Source organism: Chanodichthys erythropterus, chromosome 18, assembly GCF_024489055.1.
Source record: "Chanodichthys erythropterus isolate Z2021 chromosome 18, ASM2448905v1, whole genome shotgun sequence".
Classification (NCBI taxonomy): Eukaryota; Metazoa; Chordata; class Actinopteri; order Cypriniformes; family Xenocyprididae; genus Chanodichthys; species Chanodichthys erythropterus.
Window position 1 is genome coordinate 38,793,404 of NC_090238.1, and position 22,413 is coordinate 38,815,816.

Below are 22,413 nucleotides of genomic sequence, written 5' to 3' on the forward strand. Positions count from 1 at the left end.
GCCAGCAGCAACAAAAACGGCAGCAGCAATAACTAACAGCAGCAGCAATAACTAACAGCAGCAGCAATAACTAACAGCAGCAGCAATAACAGCAGCAACAATAACAGCAGCAGCAGCAATAATAACAGCAGCAGCAATAATAACAGCAGCAGCAATAATCAACAGCAGCAGCAGCAATAACCGCCAGCAGCAGCAATAACTAACAGCAGCAGCAATAACTAACAGCAGCAGCAGCAACAATAACAGCAGCAGCAGCAACAAAAACGGCAGCAGCAATAACCAACAGCAGCAGCAATAAGAGCAGCAACAATAACAGCAGCAGCAGCAAAAACGGCAGCAGCAATAACTAACAGCAGCAGCAATAAGAGCAGCAACAATAACAGCAGCAGCAGCAGCAGCAGCAACAATAACAGCAGCAGCAGCAATAACTAACAGCAGCAGCAGCAAAAACGGCAGCAGCAATAAGAGCAGCAACAATAACAGCAGCAATAACTGCCAGCAGCAACAACAATAACAGCATTAGCAGCAATAACAAAAGCAGCAATAACTAACAGCAACAACAACAGCAGCAGCAGCAATAACCGCCAGCAGCAACAAAAACGGCAGCAGCAATAACTAACAGCAGCAGCAATAAGAGCAGCAACAATAACAGAAGCAATAACTGCCAGCAGCAACAACAATAACAGCATTAGCAGCAATAACAAAAGCAGCAATAACTAACAGCAACAACAACAGCAGCAGCAGCAATAACCGCCAGCAGCAACAAAAACGGCAGCAGCAATAACTAACAGCAGCAACAACAATAACAGCAGCAGCAGCAATAACTAACAGCAGCAGCAATAACTAACAGCAGCAATAACTAACAGCAGCAGCAATAACTAACAGCAGCAATAACTAACAGCAGCAGCAGCAATAACTAACAGCAGCAACAATAACTAACAGCAGCAGCAATAACTAACAGCAGCAATAACTAACAGCAGCAGCAATAACTAACAGCAGCAATAACTAACAGCAGCAGCAGCAATAACTAACAGCAGCAGCAATAACTAACAGCAGCAACAATAACTAACAGCAGCAGCAATAACTAACAGCAGCAGCAATAACTAACAGCAGCAATAACTAACAGCAGCAGCAACAATAACAGCAGCAGCAATAACTAACAGCAGCAGCAATAACTAACAGCAGCAGCAACAAGTAACAGCAGCAAAAACAATAACAGCAGCAGCAATAACTAACAGCACCAATAACTAACAGCAGCAGCAGCAACAATAACAGCAGCAGCAATAACTAACAGCAGCAGCAGCAGCAATAACCAACAGCAGCAGCAATAACTAACAGCAGCAATAACTAACAGCAGCAGCAATAACTAACAGCAGCAGCAATAACTAACAGCAGCAGCAATAACTAACAGCAGCAACAATAACTAACAGCAGCAGCAATAACTAACAGCAGCAGCAATAACTAACAGCAGCAGCAACAAAAACGGCAGCAGCAATAACTAACAGCAGCAACAACAATAACAGCAGCAGCAATAACTAACAGCAGCAGCAATAACTAACAGCAGCAAAAACAATAACAGCAGCAGCAATAACTAACAGCAGCAATAACTAACAGCAGCAGCAGCAACAATAACAGCAGCAGCAATAACTAACAGCAGCAGCAGCAATAATCAACAGCAGCAGCAGCAATAACTAACAACAGCAGCAGCAAAAATAACAGCAGCAGCAACAATAACTAACAGCAGCAGCAGCAGCAGCAATAACAGCAGCAGCAATAACTAACAGCAGCAGCAGCAATAACAGCAGCAGCAATAACTAACAGCAGCAGCAGCAATAACAGCAGCAGCAATAACTAACAGCAGCAGCAGCAATAACGGCAGCAGCAATAACTAACAGCAGCAGCAGCAAAAATAACAGCAGCAGCAGCAATAACTAACAACAGCAGCAGCAAAAATAACAGCAGCAGCAGCAATAACTAACAGCAGCAGCAGCAAAAATAACAGCAGCAGCAGCAATAACAGCAGCAGCAATAACTAACAGCAGCAGCAGCAAAAATAACAGCAGCAGCAACAATAACTAACAGCAGCAGCAGCAGCAATAACGGCAGCAGCAATAACTAACAGCAGCAGCAGCAAAAATAACAGCAGCAGCAGCAATAACTAACAACAGCAGCAGCAAAAATAACAGCAGCAGCAACAATAACTAACAGCAGCAGCAGCAATAACCGACAACAACTTCAATAACGGCAGCAGCAAGTTAGCAGATCTATTCTGCCAAGACTAAACATATCAACATTGTCATATCCATGCCAAACACTCTAAGAGTTGTCATGACAGAAATTTAATTGTTTATTCATCATCATTTAACTATATGTATATCACTATATTTATAAGTTAAATATGGATTAATTTTTATTAAAGCTACAAAAGTTATTCAGTCAAAGGCAGTGAGTGATTTCTCTTTGTTCTTTGATTAACATTAATGACAGAGAGACAGCAGCAGGTTTATTAGACACTGATCTGACAACTCTTTAAGTTCATTTAAGCCTTTGTTTAACTCATCTAAGACTTTGCTTACGAGGATGCTCAACAAAACGGGCATTTTGCCATAATTCTGTGTTTTCTCAATGCGGCATACATGTACATTTGAGGTTCTTCTTTTACTTTTAATGGCAAACAAATAAATAAATACATAAATAGTATAATACAGAAAGAAAGTATATTGCATCATTTGTGTCAAGTTTAAGACAGAAAATCTTTGAAGCGAGGTGATGTATTTCATTTGTTGCTTCCAGATGAGTCAGATGTGTGTGTGTGTGTGTGTGTGTGTGTGTGTGCTTTTGTTTATATTACATTGTGGGGACCAAATGTCCCCATGATGTAATATAAACCTGAGTTCACCTACATCGTGGGGACCAGCCAGCGGTCCCCACAATGTAAATGGGTTTATAAATCATATAGAATGAGTTTTTGTGAAAAAGTAAAAGTTTGCACAGTTTCCTGTGAGGGTTAGGTTTAGGGGTAGGGGCAGGGTAGGGGGATAGAATGTACAGTTTGTTCAGTGTAAAATGCATTGAAGTCTATGGAAAGTCCCCACAATTCACAAAAACAAACATGTGTGTGTGTGTGTGTGTGTGTGTGTGTGTGTGTGTGTGTGTGTGTGTGTGTGTAGGTGTGTGTGTGTGTGTGGGTGTGTGCATTTCAGATGGTTAAAACACCAGTAATGCTCATATAGTGTTTGTTTGAGTGTCTCTTCCTATGAAACGCATCAGTCTGTTTTACTATGTTTATGTGTGAGCTGCACCTTTACAAGGGAAAAACAATGTAACTAAAGCATTCAGAGTGTGTGTGTGTGTGTGTGTGTGTGTGTGTGTGTGTGTGTGTGTGTGTGTGTGTGTGTGTGTGTGTGTGTGTGTGTGTGTGTGTGTGTGTGTGTGTGTGTGTGTGTGTGTGTGTGTGTTCATGAGCTGGCTCTCGTCCAGTCTGTCTTTAATCATTAGTCTGTCAGACCTGAATAGACTTTAACCTGATCATAATGAGCTCCGTATGAAAGCAGAAAGCCGTGCGTGAAAGCAGCACACTGCCTGAACTCAACCAAAACACACTTAGGAAAAACAGACACGAAATGAGAAGTTCATTTGTGAGGTTTCATTATCGGCTGCCTTTTAAAGAGTTGGGAAAACATGGTGACAATATGCTTGTCTTTTCCTCTGGAAGTGCTTTAAATGTCTGTCATTTCTGCAGCGTCGATATGAAGCATTAAACGGGAGTGAAGAGCGAGAGGGGAAAGCGGGGCTGGACGGGTGTTTCTCTTGGCAGAGATTCGGGAAATCTGATCCAAGATCTGGGATGGGTTTAAACAATAACACAAACCCTGCGAGGTCATTTCAGGACATACCCACACAATATGTCTGCCTCTTGTCCGCTTTCTCTTTGTCTTCTGCATCGGGAGCGTTGCACTGCAAACAATGATGTTCTTCCTCAGTGTTTCTGTCTCGTTTTCCAGCACAAATATCTAAACATTCTTAAATCAAGATACATTTACTGGAGAAGCAAAATGACTGAAAATATTAAGTCTTGTTTTCTGAGAAATTGGTCAAAATAAGTGAGTTTATGAGATATTTGTTCTCGTTTGTGGCCAAAAATTTGATTCAATCTTTTTATCAATTTGTTTTCTTTCAATTATCACAGGTTTTGTGTTTCTTTTTTGGATCTGATTGATTGTAGGCCTCATTGATCTGAGATTTGTTGATGTGAATAAGCTTGACTGAACTTTTTTCACTCAAAAACTGAGGTGCATGAGCTCAAATCAATGAGGCCTACAACCAGTCAGATCCAAAAAGAAACACAAAACGTGATAATTGAAAGAAAACAAGTTGATAAAAAGATTGAATCAAATATTTGGCAATAATATAGCATAATGAGAGATTTACAAACAATTTAATAGACGGGTCATTTTTGACCCGGAACGGCAAATTAGATAAAGGATTTTCAACAGCAGACATGACTTAATATCTTATACCAGATTGCATCTTGATTTAATAATGTTTATATATTTTTACAGGAAAACAACAGAAAAAAATACTGGGGGAGAAAATCATTTCTTTGCCATATGACCGTGTCTGTACAGTTTCTTCAGCTTTATGGCTCTGCGTAATCATCTTTCCATTTCCATCGGCCTCCTCCTGGGACGCCACAGTTTGACTTATTCGAGACAATCACTGGTTAAATATGCGGGGAAGAGAGATATTATGGATATGAGTCATTAATGATTACACAAATGACTGTACTGTTATGGCAAAACACAATGTGTCAGTCGCTACATACATCATGATTTCACAAGAGGTGACAAATTAATGGAGCGTGTGTCTATTAGAAATTAACTATTTCAGCTGCTGCTTGTTCCCAGTAATCTCCTCTAGAGTTTCAGAAGAGATCTTGACTAGTCAGAGATCTCAATATGAACTCAGACATTTCTCATGAATTGATTTGAGCTGCTCCACATTCTACACTCTTACTGGATGACAAACATTTTACTGCAAAAAGTTACAGTTGTCTTGTTTTCCTGTACAAATATCTAAACGTTGTTTTCTGGAAAAATGTGTTAAAATGAAGTGAGTTTATGCTTACAACAAGAACAAATATCTGCCAATGGGTACAAAAATCTCAACTTAATTCAAAGCGAAACAAGTTATTTTTCTGACCCCATTGGGAGATAGTTGTTCTCGTTTAAAGAATAAACTCACTTCATTTTGATACTTTCAGAAAAACGAGAAGACTGAAAACAAAGTCATTTTGCTTCTCCATTGAATGTATCTTGGTTTAAGAAAGATATTTGTGCTGGAAAACGAGACAGAAACACTGAGGAAGAACAGAAGAATAAGAAGAACAGCACTTTTTTGATAATTGGATCTGTTTTTTTAGAGGAAAATATAACTATAATTCTATATGTGTTTAATGTGCCGTCAATACACACACTCACACACACACACAGTTTTATTTACTGGAAATGAAGCTGACATTCAGTTACAATAATAAACTCAGATGCTCAGAGTCGTTAATAAGCTTCAGCACTTGAAACCACATAGTGAGTCAGCAAGTGAAAGAGAGAGAGTACACACTCTCTCTCTCTCTCTCTCGCTCACACACACACACATACTGGTTTCCATGTTTTATTTGGGCTTTCCACAGATGTAATGTTTTTTCTACTGTACAAACTGTATATTCTATCCCCTTACACTAAACCTACCATCACAGAAAATGTTCTGCATTTTTACATTTAAAAAAAAAAAAACTCATTCTGTATGATTTATAAGTTGTTTTCCTCATGGGGACCAAAAATATCCCCACAAGGACAAGGATTTCTGGTATTACTATATTTGTGATAAACATTTACAGTTCTAATGTTGTAAAATCAATCAGTTAGAAAACAAACTCAATTTCTGTTGCAAAGCAGCTCAGTTGATCAATTCAGTTCAAGTTTAATAACTGTCAATCTTGCAGTTACATATTATCATAACACATTTAACTCTAATCAGCATAATGAATCAAACTGTGACACTAATGTACATAAATACATTTGACAAGTACAAATAGATTTTAAGTGCCTGTGCAAAAGTCACTACCATGATCCTGAGGGTGTTCTGGATGGTTTCCAGGGTGATTGTGATTGTAGCACATCGTTATGGTGTTGCTAGAGTGTTCTGGGTGGTTTCCAGGGTGATTGTATCACGTCGTTATGGCATCGCTACGGTTTTCTGGGTGGTTTCCAGGGTGATTGTGATTGTAGCACATCGTTATGGTGTTGCTGGGGTGTTCTGGGTGGTTTCCAGGGTGATTGTATCACGTCATTATGGCATTGCTAGGGTTTTCTGGGTGGTTTCCAAGGTGATTGTAATTGAAGCAAGTCATTATGGTGTTGCTGGGGTGTTCTGGGTGGCTTCCAGGTTGATTGTAGGACATTGCTATGGCACAGATAGGGTGTTTTGGGTGATTGTGATTGTAGCACGTCGTTATGGTGTTGCTAGGGTTTTCTGGGTGGTTTCCAGGGTGATTGTGATTGTAGCACATCGTTATGGTGTTGCTGGGTTGTTCTGGGTGGTTTCCAGGGTGATTGTAGCACGTTGCTATGGCACAGATAGGGTGTTTTTGGGTGGTATCCAGGATGATTGTGATTGTAGCACATTGTTATGGTGTTGCTAGAGTGTTCTGGGTGGTTTCCAGGGTGGTTGTGATTGTAGCACGTTGTTATGGTGTTGCTAGAGTGTTCTGGGTGGTTTCCAGGGTGATTGTATCACGTCTTTATGGCGTCGCTACGGTTTTCTGGGTGGTTTCCAGGGTGATTGTAATTGAAGCAGGTCATTATGGTGTTGCTTGGGTGTTCTGGGTGGTTTCCAGGTTGATTGTAGGACGTTGCTATGGCACAGATAAGGTGTTTTGGGTGGTTTCCAGGGTGATTGTAATTGTAGCACGTTGTTATGGTGTTGCTAGGGTGTTCTGGGTGGTTTCCAGGGTGATTGTATCACGTCGTTATGGCATTGCTAGGGTTTCTGGGTGGTTTCCAGGGTGATTGTAGCACGTTGCTATGGCACAGATAGGGTGTTTTTGGGTGGTATCCAGGGTGATTGTGATTGTAGCACATCGTAATGGTGTTGCTAGAGTGTTCTGGGTGGTTTCCAGGGGGATTGTATCACGTCTTTATGGCGTCGCTACGGTTTTCTGGGTGGTTTCCAGGGTGATTGTAGCACGTTGCTATGGCACAGATAGGGTGTTTTTGGGTGGTATCCAGGGTGATTGTGATTGTAGCACATCGTAATGGTGTTGCTAGAGTGTTCTGGGTGGTTTCCAGGGTGATTGTATCACGTCTTTATGGCGTCGCTACGGTTTTCTGGGTGGTTTCCAGGGTGATTGTAATTGAAGCAGGTCATTATGGTGTTGCTTGGGTGTTCTGGGAGGTTTCCAGGTTGATTGTAGGACGTTGCTATGGCACAGATAAGGTGTTTTGGGTGGTATCCAGGGTGATTGTGATTGTAGCACATCGTAATGGTGTTGCTAGAGTGTTCTGGGTGGTTTCCAGGGTGATTGTATCACGTCGTTATGGCGTTGCTAGGGTTTCTGGGTGGTTTCCAGGGTGATTGTAGCACGTTGCTATGGCACAGATAGGGTGTTTATGGGTGGTATCCAGGGTGATTGTGATTGTAGCACATCGTAATGGTGTTGCTAGAGTGTTCTGGGTGGTTTCCAGGTGATTGTGATTGAAGCACGTTGCAGTTACTGGCACTACAAAAGAATAAAAAAAAGAAAGAAAGAAAGAAAAACATTGAGAACACTTTTAACACTTGGTGCTAGAGGATTGATCACATCACTATGTGTGTTTCATTTCTGGAAAAAAGCAAATTAATCTCTTTATTAATCCTATAATTAAAAGACAACAGTTGAACGTCTGTTTAGCTTTATTCATACACACAGATGCAGATTTTGTTTCTGCATTATATTCACTGCAGCTACTGACTAACACACAGGACGGCCACTTCAGAGAAGTCACATGCCTTAAAGAGTGCAACTCCTTTCCTGAGGTTTGACAAAGACTTCCTGTCTGCACAGGAAAGCGTCTGAGGCTGACACACCTGTGAAACCACATCACCTCAGAGTGACACTCTGGGAAATTATTTGACATATGAATTTATCAAGATGCACCAATGCAAAACTTTAAATGAAAGCATTACCTTCTGATGGCAGTCATAAAAACCCTCTCGCAGTAAAGCACTGAATCACGTGACGACCTCAAACTGAGCTCTGAGCTCTGATTGGTTGAGATCATCACAGAGCTTCAAAGACTCCTGTGATTGGTTGACCTGTGTGTGCCACCGTCTGCTGCAGATCATAAATGTCTTCAAACACACAAACTGCCTGCGGCGGCTCTGAAGTGTGTGGCAGTAGATAAAGACAGCAGGAGTGAGAGGAGACTAATCCATCCTCCCGTCGCACGCTCAAACCTGTAAGCCAGATCAGAACACCTCCATCAGGATGCAACACCTCTTTCTGCCAACAAATCCATGTGAAAATAAGAAAATAGTGTCTTGCTGCAACGTTTGCCCTTGAATTATGATAGGAAACATTTGAATGAAATCAGAGCAGGACAATGGCAGTGTTCTGAATACTAGCACACTACCCAGTATGGTAACACTTTACTTGAAGGGGTGTGCATAAGACTGACATGACACCTTCATAATCTTGACATGACACGTGTCATGAATGTGAAGGAGGTTTTATGCATGTTTATGACAACTGTCATTAAACGTCATTCGCTCAGTTATGTCATTTTTAATGCAAAGATGACATTGTTTGAGATGTCTGTGTTACGACAACTTGACATAAACCAATACATCATAACCTGTCAGTGTCTTTGTCATGACAACTTGACATTAGCAAAACATCATAACCTGTCATAAACATGACATAGCAGATTAATTATCAAACTTAAAAAACTACTTAGCTTTATGGGTTAACATTATTTCGGTAACACTTCAGTATAGGGAACACATATATAAATGATTAACTATGACTTTTCCCTCAATAAACTCTTAATTTACTGCTTATTATAGTTAATTGTTAGGTTTAGGTATTGGATTAAGAATGTAGAATAAGATCATGTAGAATAAGGCATTAATATGTGCTTTATAAGTACTAATAAATAGCCAATATTTTAGCCATATGAATGCTAATAGTAATAAGCAACTAGTTAAAAGACCCTAAAATAAAGTGTTACCATTATTAGTATAACAGTGTCATCTTTTTTACGAAATTTGAAATTGTCTATTATCTGATCTTCTGTTGGAGGAAACTTTAAAAAAAACATGAAATGAAAAATAGTCATGACGCTGTTATAAAATTATTTGTCAGAGTATTGTCACTTAATGACATTTTAATGACAAGTTCAATTTGTACCACTACTTGAGCTCAAGATATATATTCATGACACTATTATAATGGCCTCATGACAGCCAATGTCAAAACCAACCACATGACAGTTTAATGTAATGTTAACCCATAAAGCTAAATGATGTCAAGTTGTCACGACAAAGACACTGACAGGTTATGATGTGCTGGTTTATGTCAAGTTGTCATAACTCGGACAACTGAATGAGTTTAATGGTGTCAAGTCGTTGTGGTGTTGTTCACTTAGAGCCTACGTTTCACTTCTGCTGTTGTGTTCTTTTGTGAAAATTGTCATGATGGACAAAACGTGTCAGAATCGCAAACTTGTGCCGATCACAGAGCTTATTTTCTGCAATAGTCCAAAAGCCTAATAGGTTGGCTTCATTCTTTTGAAGAATTTTTACGTTAATGAGACCATTGACTGGAATAATTATCTCATATAAAGATGATTTTCAGTGAATGTGTCTCATTCTCACAGTCAGTTGCATCGTCACACTTTCTGCTCATAAGTGATGGTGATAATGATAAGATTCATGTGCTTTTCACATAATGAACAACTGCCATATGTGAGAAAATGACACGTTTTCTTGAGGGGTGAAAGGTGAGAAGAGGAAGAGGCTGAATAAAGCAGACAGAGAGAGGATGAAAGGCGATCGCTGGAACTGCAGTGTTACAGGTGGAGAAGAACAACAGACAAAGCGAGACAGACAGAGAAAGGAGCACAGGTGAGCGTGTGGAGAAGAACACAATATGTGTTTCACCCGTCACGAGATTAATACATCAAACCGAGCGACGGGTCCTCAGAGAGATCTGCTCTCCAAACAAATTGCTCGTCCTCTTCACTAAAGCACGGCTCGAGTCGTCTTCGGTATTTCTTGGCCTCGGGCCGGGTGAGATCTTCTTTATTCTGCTTCCCTCTGAAATGACAGATTCTTTCATCCGCCGCCTGAGGCTACATGGTGTTGAGCTTCACTTGCGCTTCACAACAAGTGCATGTGCACAAATAGATAGTGTTTTCAACCTCAAAACTACCGTTGAGACATTAAAAGCAATTCAGTGACACTTTATAAGGGTTAAAAGTAAACAACGTGATGTTCAACAGCAGTTCAAGCTCACAAAAGCTTCAAAGTTTGACTAGAAAAACATTTACAATTTAAATCTCCCAATGTTCTCAATCAAAATCTTTTAAATTATGTAATTGACTTGTAACTTTTTTTTTTAGAATGAAATGCAACATTACCAAAAAAGCATGCATAAATATGAGACAATGTTACTTAAGTACCCTAATACAATTATTACTCTATTGTAATTGTTAAAATTCTCCCCTAAAAGTGATCGGGCAGACCAAAATGTAAATCGTAGAGGCTTGAAACTTTGAGAGCTGGTAGTACTCACACCATCTACAACGTCACCAATGCTCACCCCGATCGGCCTGACGGGGGCGCTACAGCGGTCAAAAGTACAAAATGGACCATAACTCCTGAACCATTAGGCGTAGGCTCGTAGGATTTTTTTAAAAACGTAATTTTGCGAACTAGTCCTAGGTTTTTGGCCCGATTGGAACCAAATCAGTGCAGTGAGATTCTCTGATTGTCAATAATTATCAAAAAAAGTAGAAATTTTGATTCACAATCCCTAAGGGCTGCCAAAACGTTCAAAGTGTGCGGAGCCACTTTTGGCTATAACTCGTGAACAGAATGAGATTTTTGCTCCAAATTTGGCACACATATGTAAGAGTTAATTCTGAGTTGCATGAAAAAGGATGCGGCAATGGCCACTTGGTGGCGCTATAACAGGAAAAAAAGCATGAAACTGGCTTTAACTACTTCACTGTTAATCTGATTGACTTGACAGTTGGCATGCAGTGTCTTTGTATGAGGTGCCATGATTATCTATGAGGACATTGATGCATCTCAAAAAACATGTCCACCATCTGCCAATGAAGTTTAAGCAGCTATCAGACAAGGTTAACGGAGGCCGAACGGAACAAAACTCACTGGGTCTCACTGGGTCAAGCCCTAGAGGCCTGTGAGAAATTCAAAAGAAATTGGTGCCTTTGTGTTTTTTATGTGCGTAAAAGAATCATGTATTGTGCCTCCAGGACCGCCGCTGTCCATAGAATCATTCAATAAATATTGGAGATTGTTTCAAAAAACAACTTTGGCGAACTAGTCCTAGGTTTTTGGATCAACCTCCATAACTGTTAAAAAGCTTTAAAAACTTTATATTTCCTATGGTAAATTGCCTGTAATTTGCTGTAAATGGTCTTTTCCATCTATGATCGAGATGGTTACAGGTTTGCTAATTACAGTTTTTTCCAATTGCTAACACACTAAAATGACATGCACAGTACAATTATTGAAACTGACACACAGAGAGCAAAACTTCTTCTCAAGTCTCCAAAAGTCTAAACACCTTTTCTGTTTTACACACATTTTGCATTTCAAAATAGCACTTTTTAAATTCACTAAATACAGTTCTCTGCATAAGACACAACAATCTGACATAAAGTCACATGTTTGCCATTTCAAAACACTGCCATTCAAAATGACACTACATGAGCTAATTGGCCAATTACATGTGCCACCTGGCCAAACACCTCAGTGGTTAATTGTTAACACTTCAATCAGGATGTAAGCACTATGAAAAGACCACAGGTGAGAACCTTTTTTTTACAACAACAATGGAAGACATTGCAGAGAGAGGAAGAGGAAGAGGAAGAGGGAGGTTGAGAATAAGAGGGGGAGGAAGAGTGAGAGGTAGGGGTAGAGCAGGTAGAGGAGTTCATGGCCAAAGAAGACAAACACTTTCAAATGAAATCAGAGCAACCTTAGTAGATCATGTCATCAACCATGGGTTGACAATGCGTGAGGCTGGACAGAGAGTGCAGCCAAACTTGAGCCGTTTTACTGTCGCCTCTGTCATCCAGACCTTTAGACTGGAGAACAGGTATGTAACCAAAATTTCATGTAGTACACATGTAGTATACCCCATGTCATAGTGTATCAGTTGGGTGACACCTGTTTACTTAGTGTATGACATCAGCCATTCATGAACTGTACAAGTTTCCTGTACAATGTACTCTACTGTGGGGGAAAATATTTAGGCTGCATTGTCCAAGCCCTATATATATATATTTTTTTTATTTTTTCTAAAGGACTGAGAGACGACACCATGGTGGAGGAAGGGGCCAAATGTTCACGGGGTACAGGAAGCTGCCATTGTAAACTTGGTTTTGGAAAATAATGAAATCAGATTACGAGAAATTCAAAGCCACATCATCCAAGACAACACCTTATTCAACAACATTCAACGAGTTAGTCTGTCCACATTGGCTCGCATTCTCAAGCGAAACCAAATCAGAATGAAACAACTTTATAAGGTGCCGTTTGAGAGAAACTCTCAAAGAAACAAAGAGTTCAGACGAGCATATGTGGATGTAAGTACTATATTGACTGCAGTACACTACACACAACATTGTTTCCCAGTGTACTGGATAACACCATATTGAGTGATTTTTGTTCTTTGTTTTCAGGGAGTAGTGGAAATGGATGCTCATGCAATCCCACATGAGTTCATCTTTATAGATGAGGCTGGGTTCAACCTAGCAAAGACCAGAAGAAGAGGGAGAAACCTCATTGGCCACAGAGCCATTATTGATGTTCCTGGCCAACGTGGTGGGAACATCACAATGTGCGCTGCCATCTCCAATATGCATGGTGTCCTCCACCGTCATGCCAAACTTGGACCATACAACACAGCCCATATTCTCACATTTCTGGACAGACTTCACAACATTCTCATACCACCAGAGCGTATGAATGATGCAGACCATCAAAGAAACCGGTACGTTGTAGTATGGGACAACGTGAGCTTTCATCGTGCAGCCCCAGTCCAAAACTGGTTTGCTGACCACCCAACATTTCTCGTGCAATACCTCCCACCATACTCACCATTTCTGAACCCCATAGAAGAATTCTTTTCGGCATGGCGGTGGAAGGTATACGACCGGCAGCCCTTTGTGCGCATGCCTCTTGTGCAGGCCATGGAAGAGGCATGTGATGAGATTGATGTGGGTGCAATTCAGGGATGGATAAGGCACTCAAGGCGCTTCTTCCCTCGATGTCTGGCAAGGGAAGATATTGCCTGTGATGTTGACGAGGCGTTGTGGCCAGACACAAGATGCTGCCTAATTATTTTTCTTGCCTTTTTTTTTTTTTTGTTTTTTTTTACTGTAATATATTTTTTTTTTCAGAAATTTTCTTTTTCAGTTTACTTTTTTTGTAAGAATATTTTTGTTCAGTCCCATGTAAATATATCTGCTGTGCTTATGTTGTACTGACTTGTTTACTGTAGTGAAGGAAAAAAAATAAAAATGTTGCAACAGCATGTGTGTGTATCTGCAAATATTTCTGTGCATGTGAACAATCTGATACATATTTTAGTATTATGGCAAAGCATACTAAAGATGGGGGTGCTTTTCATTATGCCCAACAGTGTGTAGGTGGTTAGGCAAAAATCTGGTAATATGAATGAAGTGTGTGCCATTTCATGCAAAAGTTTGATTTTGATTAATGCTCTGTGTAGTTTCGGTTGCAGTGCTTCATTTTGCAGGATATATGAGGTATTTTGCAGTTTGGGTGTGTGGTTTTGTGAATTGTGTTAAGTGTTTTGATAAAACCAGACTAGTTTGAAAAATTGTGTGTTAGCAATTGGAAAAAACTGTAAAACATAATACTTTTTTACGCATGTGCTTAAAGGCCTTAAAGTGCTTGAACCCCGATATTTGCTGCTCGCAGCTATATTTCGTTGTTGCATTTGTTAACATGAACTTACACTGAGCAATTTATATTTTTAAACATCAAAACATGCATTTTCCGTGAAGCTGCTTTTAAAAACAATATGTATTGTGGAAAAACGCATTAGTATTAGTTTGCTATTAAAGGATTAGTTCACTTTCAAATTAAAATTTTCCCATGTCATCCAAGTTGTTCATGTCTGTCTTTCTTCAGTGGAAAAGAAATGAAGGTTTTTGAGGAATACATTCCAGGATTATTCTCCATATAGTGGACTTCACTGGGGTTCAACGGGTTGAAGGTCCAAATGTCAGTTTCAGTGCAGCTTCAAAGAGCTCTACATGATCCCAGACGAGGAAAAAGAGTCTCATCTAGAGAAACCATCGGACATTTTCTAAAAAATAAAATAAAATTATGTAAGTTTTAACAATAAATGCTCATCTTGAACTAGCTCTCTTCTTCTTCTTCTCTATTAGATTTTTAAGTGTATTACTGCCCTCCACAGGTCAAAGTTTGAACTAACTGTTATATACTTGCACTAGCATATTGAATATGACAATTTAGTTCAAACTTTGACCTGAGGAGGGCAGTAATACACTTAGCAGTGTCTACACTGCTGGAAATCCAATAGAGAAGAAGAAGAAGAAGAGAGCTAGTTCAAGCTGAGCATTTATGGTTAAAATGTATAAAATGTTTAATTTTTCTAGAAAATGATCGATGGTTTCTCTAGATAAGACCCTTATTTCTCATCTGGGATCGCTGTAAACTGTAATTTTGACCTTCAACCATTGGGCTCCATTGAAGTGGAGAAATTTCTTTTCAACTGAAGAAAGAAAGACATGAACATCTTGCATGACATGGGGGTGAACAAATTATCAAGAAATTTTAATCTGAAAGTGAACTAATCCTTTAATGTTAGTTGATATACAACTGTTCACTGCTTTGTTCAGGTTGAATTTTCATTTAAATTTAAATTTTCACAGTGCAACTTTTCCTTTAAAAATGTACAGTATTGGTAAATGTTAACTCTTTCACTGCCAGCATTTTTAGATATTTTTCACAATTTTTTTTTTTGTATGAACATGCAATATATATACTTTATCATCACATGAATGTGCGTAATTTCACAAAAAAGCAACATTTTGAAAAAAAGCCCCCCAAAAAACATGTAGTCTTTTAGTGCTTGTTTCTGCTTCTTCTTCTTTTGGCCCGTGTTTTGATCGGGAGATTCTGTATATTTTCAGAAGATGCATAATAGCGCCCCCTACCATATAACAGTGAAAACACATATTGCCAGAAAACTCTGTCAATGGTGGAGAAGATCAACATTCAAGTTTAATAAATGATCTAGAAGCATTCTATGTTAACTAATGTAGTTCACTAAAGGCTGTGATTTCAAGCTGACGTCAAAGAACTAGTGTCGACAAAGCCGACTGTGTTTTCGCTTCATGTCGTCTGCTTCTCGGACAAAAAACTGTGCTTGAACTCACTGCAAAAAAGACTATAGACGAAACTGAAACTAGGACTGCAGATCAATAACAAAGCAGAGCTTGATTACCATTTTGATTATCAATCAAGCTGATCACTTTCTTCATTCCAGGCGGCAGCCTTCTTGACTTCTTTGCTCGCTTTCATCGCTTTAAATTTTATTCTCGTGCCCAGACTCCTTCATTAAACTGAACAGCCAATCAGAGTGACCCATTCAACATGCTGAATCGCCAACATGTGGATCACACCCCAAAAACTAGTATGGTCAGCTTTGTGGGTCATGGCCCTGATGTTAACAGTGTTTCTAAATGTTTTTCTAAATGTTGCAGAGATGATTTAACTGTTAAAAATTCATCCTCACTACAGTGTGAAACCTGAAGCCAGATCTACGGAGGGTTCCGGTCTGTTATGTTCATCATCGTCAGTACTCGCACATCATGTACACTGCAGGGACATGAATGATCTGTGACCTAGATTAGCCTCGGCTGAGGAACCAGAGCTCAGGCTGTAATTATGATGAGCTCTGGAAGATTTTACCCCTCACAGGCCTGCGGTGCAGTTCATCATCCACAGACCCTGTGACGGCCGCTGACAGGCTCTCATTACTCCTGACCCGACGCTGAAGCTCGCGCAGAGAATACTGACCAGTGCGTAAAACAGTTGAGCTTCGTTCGAGATTGAAGAGGTCATCTGATGCTGTTTTCAAAGGTCATTTATTGGGTGTTTTTTCTCGTCAGACTCTATGTCTGATGAGAAACAAAACAAAGGAAATTAGACATTTGCCTTTAATTACAGTCGAAGCGTCTCTGACAGACTAATTGCTTCCACGGTCGCTTCTCATTGTCGTTCGACCGCATCAAAGCGCCAGAGAAGGATGTTTTCCTTTTCTTCAGAGGACTTCAAAACCTCAGAGACAGTAGATAGTTTTTTACATTTGACCCCTAATGTTTGTGTTTAATAAGCTGTGACTCTCGCTCATGACTCAGTCGCGGTGTCAGATTTCCACTGCTGAGAATCAAACAGCGGCTCGTTTCCGTCAAGCTTCAGATGAACGATTGTGGACGACTGTAATTGTTTGCTGGAGTGTGAAACCCCAAACCTGCCACATTTACACACACTCACACACGTTTGTTTTTGTGAATTGTGGGGTCATTTCATTGGCGTAATGGTTTTTATACTGTACAAACTGTATTTTCTCTCCCCCTACACTACCCCTAAACCTAACCATCACAGGAAACTGTGCACACTTTTACTTTCTCACAAAAACTCATTCTGTGTGATTTATAAGCCTTTTGAAAAGCGGAGACATGGAGTAATGTCCTCATAAGTCACCTCTTCTTGTAATACTTATGTCATACCCATGTCATTATACACATTTGTGTCCTGATATCACAAAAACATGCACACACACACACACACACACACATGTTTGGTTTTGTGAATTGTTGGGACTTTCCATAGGCCGCAATGCATTTTATACTGTACAAACCATACTTTTTATCCCCCTACCCTACCCCTAACCCTAAACCTAACCATCACAGGAAACTGTGCACACCTTTATTTCCTCACAAAAACATCATTTAGTATTTTTATTAATTAATTTACATTGTGGGGACCGGTGGCTGGTCCCCAAGATGTAGGTGAACTTAGGTTTATATTACATCGTGGGGACATTTGGTCCCCACAATATAATATAAACAAACTCACACACACACACACACACACACTCACTCTCTCTCACACACTCTCTCAAACACTCACACACGCACACAAACACATCTATATTAGTACTGTCCCTCTACAGTGGCCAAGAGGAGAAACAAAAATGACATACAAAATTTTCTTTGAACGTCGTGTTACAGTATTTCACAATTGCTAAAACACATTTCTTGAAACCATCACTCATTTTACATTAAACACAAATCACAAGTAATGTGAATTTAAAGTATACTGTATGTACTGCAAGTACAGTATTATATTCAATATTATATAGTATTGAATGTCTGTATATACAGTACTTACATACTGCAAACATACAGCAGTCTAAATGCAAATGACTGAAAGTCTGGTATAGTATAGTATAGTATAGTATAGTATAGTATAGTATAGTATAGTATAGTATAGTATAGTCTAGCATAGCATAGTATAGTATAGTATAGTTTAATATAGTATAGTATAGTATAGTATAGTATAGTCTAGTCTAGCATAGCATAGCATAGTATAGTATAGTATAGTATAGTATAGTATAGTCTAGTCTAGTCTAGTATAGTATAGTATAGTATAGTATAGTATAGTATAGTCTAGCATAGCATAGCATAGCATAGCATAGCATAGTCTAGTATAGTTTAATATAGTATAGTATAGTATAGTATAGTATAGTATAGTATAGTATAGTCTAGTCTAGTCTAGTCTAGTCTAGTATAGTATAGTATAGTATAGTCTAGTCTAGTCTAGTATAGTATAGTATAGTCTAGCATAGCATAGTATAGTATAGTATAGTATAGTATAATATAGTATAGTATAGTTTAATATAGTATAGTATAGTATAGTATAGTATAGTATAGTCTAGCATAGCATAGCATAGCATAGTATAGTATAGTATAGTATAGTCTAGTCTAGCATAGCATAGCATAGCATAGCATAGAATAGTCTAGTCTAGTCTAGTCTAGTATAGTATAGTCTAGTCTAGTCTAGTCTAGTCTAGTCTAGTCTAGCATAGTATAGTATAGTATAGTATAGTTTAATATAGTATAGTATAGTATAGTATAGTATAGTCTAGCATAGCATAGTATAGTATAGTATAGTTTAATATAGTATAGTATGTCATCATCTAGGCTAGCTTAGTTCAGTTCTCATCCTATAATGTCAGTACTGTCAGATCAATAATATTGTTGAATATTATTGAATATTGTTGAGGACATTTTCCACATCACAGGCAATGTCGTCTCTCGCCAGGCAAAGGGAAAAACCTGAGCCGGATCCAGCCTCGACAGCCTTGTCTCCACACCCCTTGCTCTTTCTCCTCATCATCCTCTTACACATACTCTTCCTCCTCTTTTCAGATTGTTTCCCTCTATTGTTGGTATCATCATTCAGCACTGTCACCTGTGCACTCTGAACTGACCTATATTTATACAGTTGATTTGATCACTTCATTAGAAATAAGTGTGAATAATTTTGAGTCATTGTGTTTAAAGGATGACAACTGTGTTGTAGTTGTGTTTAACTTTTGCCACATGTATTTACCATTTTGCAACACAGTGCAGAATGTGTTTTAGTGAGTAAGAATGTGTTCAAAATGAGTGGATGAGATTTGCAAACAGTGTCTGAACTACCTGAACTTGTTTAAGGTTTTGCCTACAAAGTGACTGATTCGACAAATGGGTTTAGGCCACTGAGCACTGGGTTCAGAGAATGGGGTTTAGTGTTTTAGCAATTGTGAAATACTGTAATGGGCCATTACAGTTCCTGCTCCAGCCTACAGGGGTGCTGCTGCACTGTTAGACATTTCAAGGGGTTTTTACAGTAACTTACTGGCAACACTGTTGCCAGTAAGTTACTGTAATTAAGATTTACAGTACTATAACCGTATTTCAGTTTTACAGTAACTACTTGATACTGTAATTATGTAATGCGGTGCAATTACTGTAAAATACCCAGGTAATCAGTACACTACTGTAATAATTTGTCCTAAATATAGATTTCATAATTTTTATATAGAATTATAGAATTAATTTAATTAAGTAATACTGAGATACAATTCACACAAAATTATTCCAAAATATCATTTTATTTTTTATTTAGAACATTGCATATGTCACAAAATAAACAGTCTGCCAATGCTGGAAAGGATGTGTTAAAAATGATTTTTTTTTTACACATTAATGGGAGAGTTTAGGGACAACATTTTTTGTGTTAATTTTAACTCATTAAGCTGTTATTGTTTGTAACAAAATAAATGTTTCAAAAAGGTTAGCACAAAGATGTGTAAATGTGTTAAATTAACACATGTGTTGTCCTTCACTACATGCATTATGTTAAAAAACATAAAATGATGTAAAGTCAATGGTTGTTTAGCTTATTGTCAAAAAAATATTATAATTAAATATCAAAAATTACATTCATGAAACTGCAAAATATAAATACATTTTTAAGCAGTCAAAAATGAAATGTCCAACACAGGACAAAACAGTTCTTTTCTCAATCTCATTAGGTAACATGACACATAACCCCACTTTCAAAATCATTTCACTATTTCCAAAATTTGATTAATGTACACTGTTGGCCAAAAGTATTTAAGTGTCTTAATGTTTTTGAAAGAAGACTGTTATCTTCTTATTATCAATGTTCTCCTCTAAATTGAAAAAAAAAGACAACACACTGTTTTTGTCCACCTTTGGAAATAAACGAACTTCTCCAAAGATTGGTTCCAGTTCAGAACTTGACTGACAACATCAGAATGTTTCCTGGTCTGTCCACGAAAACAAATGTACTCAGTTCCTCAAAGGAGATCCAGGCTCTAACACTATATAAAAACATGAGAGAGAGAGAAAGGAGAGAATTCCATATTAGTGTCTAATTATTTTTAACCTCCGTTTTTAAATCTTTTTTTTTTTACTATAACTTAAAGGGTTAGTTCACCCAAAAATGAAAATTCTGTCATTTATTACTTACCCTCATGCCGTTCCACACGTGTAAGACCTTCGTTCATCTTCAGAACACAAATTAAGATATTTTTGATGAAATCCGATGGCTCAGTGAGGCCTGAGCAATGACATTTCCTCTCTCAAGATCCATTAATGTACTAAAACCATATTTAAATCAGTTCATGTGAGTACAGTGGTTCAATATTAATATTATAAAGTGACGAGAATATTTTTGGTGCGCCAAAAAAACAAAATAAAGACTTATATAGTGATGGCCGATTTCAAAACACTGCTTCAGGAAGCTTCGGTGCGTTATGAATCTTTTGTGTCGAATCAGCGGTTCGAAGCACCAAAGTCACAAGATTTCAGCCGGTTGAAATCGGCCATCACTATATAAGTCGCACCAAAAATATTCTTGTGGCTTTATAATATTAATATTGAGCTACTGTACTCACATGAACTGATTTAAATATGTTTTTAGTACATTAATGGATCTTGAGAGAGGAAATGTTCGAACGAAGGTCTTACGGGTATGGAACGACATGAGGATGAGTAATTAATGACATTATTTTCATTTTTGGGTGAACTAACCCTTTAAGAATATTTATATATATATTTAAGTAACATATTTTTGTCAATAGCATATTCAAAAATTTTAGCTGAACTGTAAATTAAATTATGCCAGATTAAATTAATACTTACATATCCTAAATTCTGTCCAAAAATACTGAGATCCGTAGAGAGAAAGATTATAATCGATGATTTAGCCAATTTCAGCCTGTCTGGAGGGAAGGGGGAGATAAATACACAGTAAGACGCATGCAAGAAATCATTATGTGATGATTTTTCTCCTCCCTACAGTAGTTAACCCACCTGTGCGTTGATATTAGGACCTTCCTGGTCAGTTGGGACTGCAATGGTAGAGTCTTCGGCCTAATAAAAGATCAAATAATTCAAAAGTATAAACTAAAGTTGTTTATAATGCTAAATTTGATTTAGTGAGAGTTTTAATGCAGTGCTTACCTGGATAAATGTAATCTGGTGAGACTGAACATAGAAAATGGTGATTGGTTCATTTGCTATATAATAAATAAAATGTTTGAAATTATGTAAGTCACTTGTTTGATAAAAAAGTTAGCAGATTTATAATGCTACCTATCTGCACCAGTGAATCCACTGCTTGCTTCACATATTGCTAATTCAACAATGCTAGTGACTGATGCATTAGCTGTGCTTCAGCTATACACTACTGACGATGACAATGAACTTTATGGCCCGTAAAATGTCGCTGTGGCGCGCTTTTAAACCAGTATTACAATAATATAGGCAGAAAACATTGCTTTTGTTAAGTCATTTAACTTAAGTAACAATATGATTTCAAGTACAGCTTACCTCAGAAATCTTAGCAGTCACCGGCGCTTTGTTGCAGTTGAGACCTTTAAAACACGCATACATAAATTGTAGTAAATATTAAATTCCTTAATCTAGCAAAATCTTTTGTCAAATGAAACGTTAACGCAGTTTACCGTGGTAAAGATTTTTTTTTTTTTACCTTGTTTGCTGGTCTCTCTCTCTCTCGGGGATAAGTCTTCACAGGGTGCATCAGTACACCGGCCGCAGACTGTGGCGCTGCCGCGCTGGTTCCGTCTCTACCCGGACGCAAACGACGCGATTCAACAAAAGACAGAACCCATTACAATCACTGTTGTTTGCACTGAATGCTCCGGCGCGACACGATAAATCCCAGACAGTATAACGTTACTGATGCCCCGTTATATGTACTGTACTCCGGGTTCGAGTCCAAGCGCTCGCGCTATTTCTGACACAAGGGACAAACAGGTTTGCATTTTGTAAAGGTCCGGTAGCTTCAGTGTGTCCAATAAAGACAGCCACGGGCTATTATCGTTGTAGACACGTGGTGTAAGGCAAATAATGTCAAACCAAATGTACAGAAAGAGGAAAATAAAAAAATGGAGCCAGAGGATCCGTTACAGCAAATACAGTAGTATACTGCGAATTTAAAAAATACAGTAAATCGCTGTATGTA

The 22,413-nt window shown here is 38.5% G+C and overlaps 1 long non-coding RNA gene across 1 annotated transcript; it reads right to left on the reverse strand.

Moving 5' to 3' along the window:
* Positions 1–19,570: 19,570 nt before the first annotated feature.
* LOC137007155 (uncharacterized) lies at positions 19,571–21,301 on the reverse strand. Its single transcript, XR_010892568.1, has 3 exons — positions 21,240–21,301; positions 21,069–21,148; positions 19,571–20,245 (listed from the first exon to the last, which is right to left on the reverse strand). It is a non-coding gene; the product is annotated as an uncharacterized lncRNA (long non-coding RNA).
* Between the last annotated feature and the right edge of the window lie 1,112 nt (positions 21,302–22,413).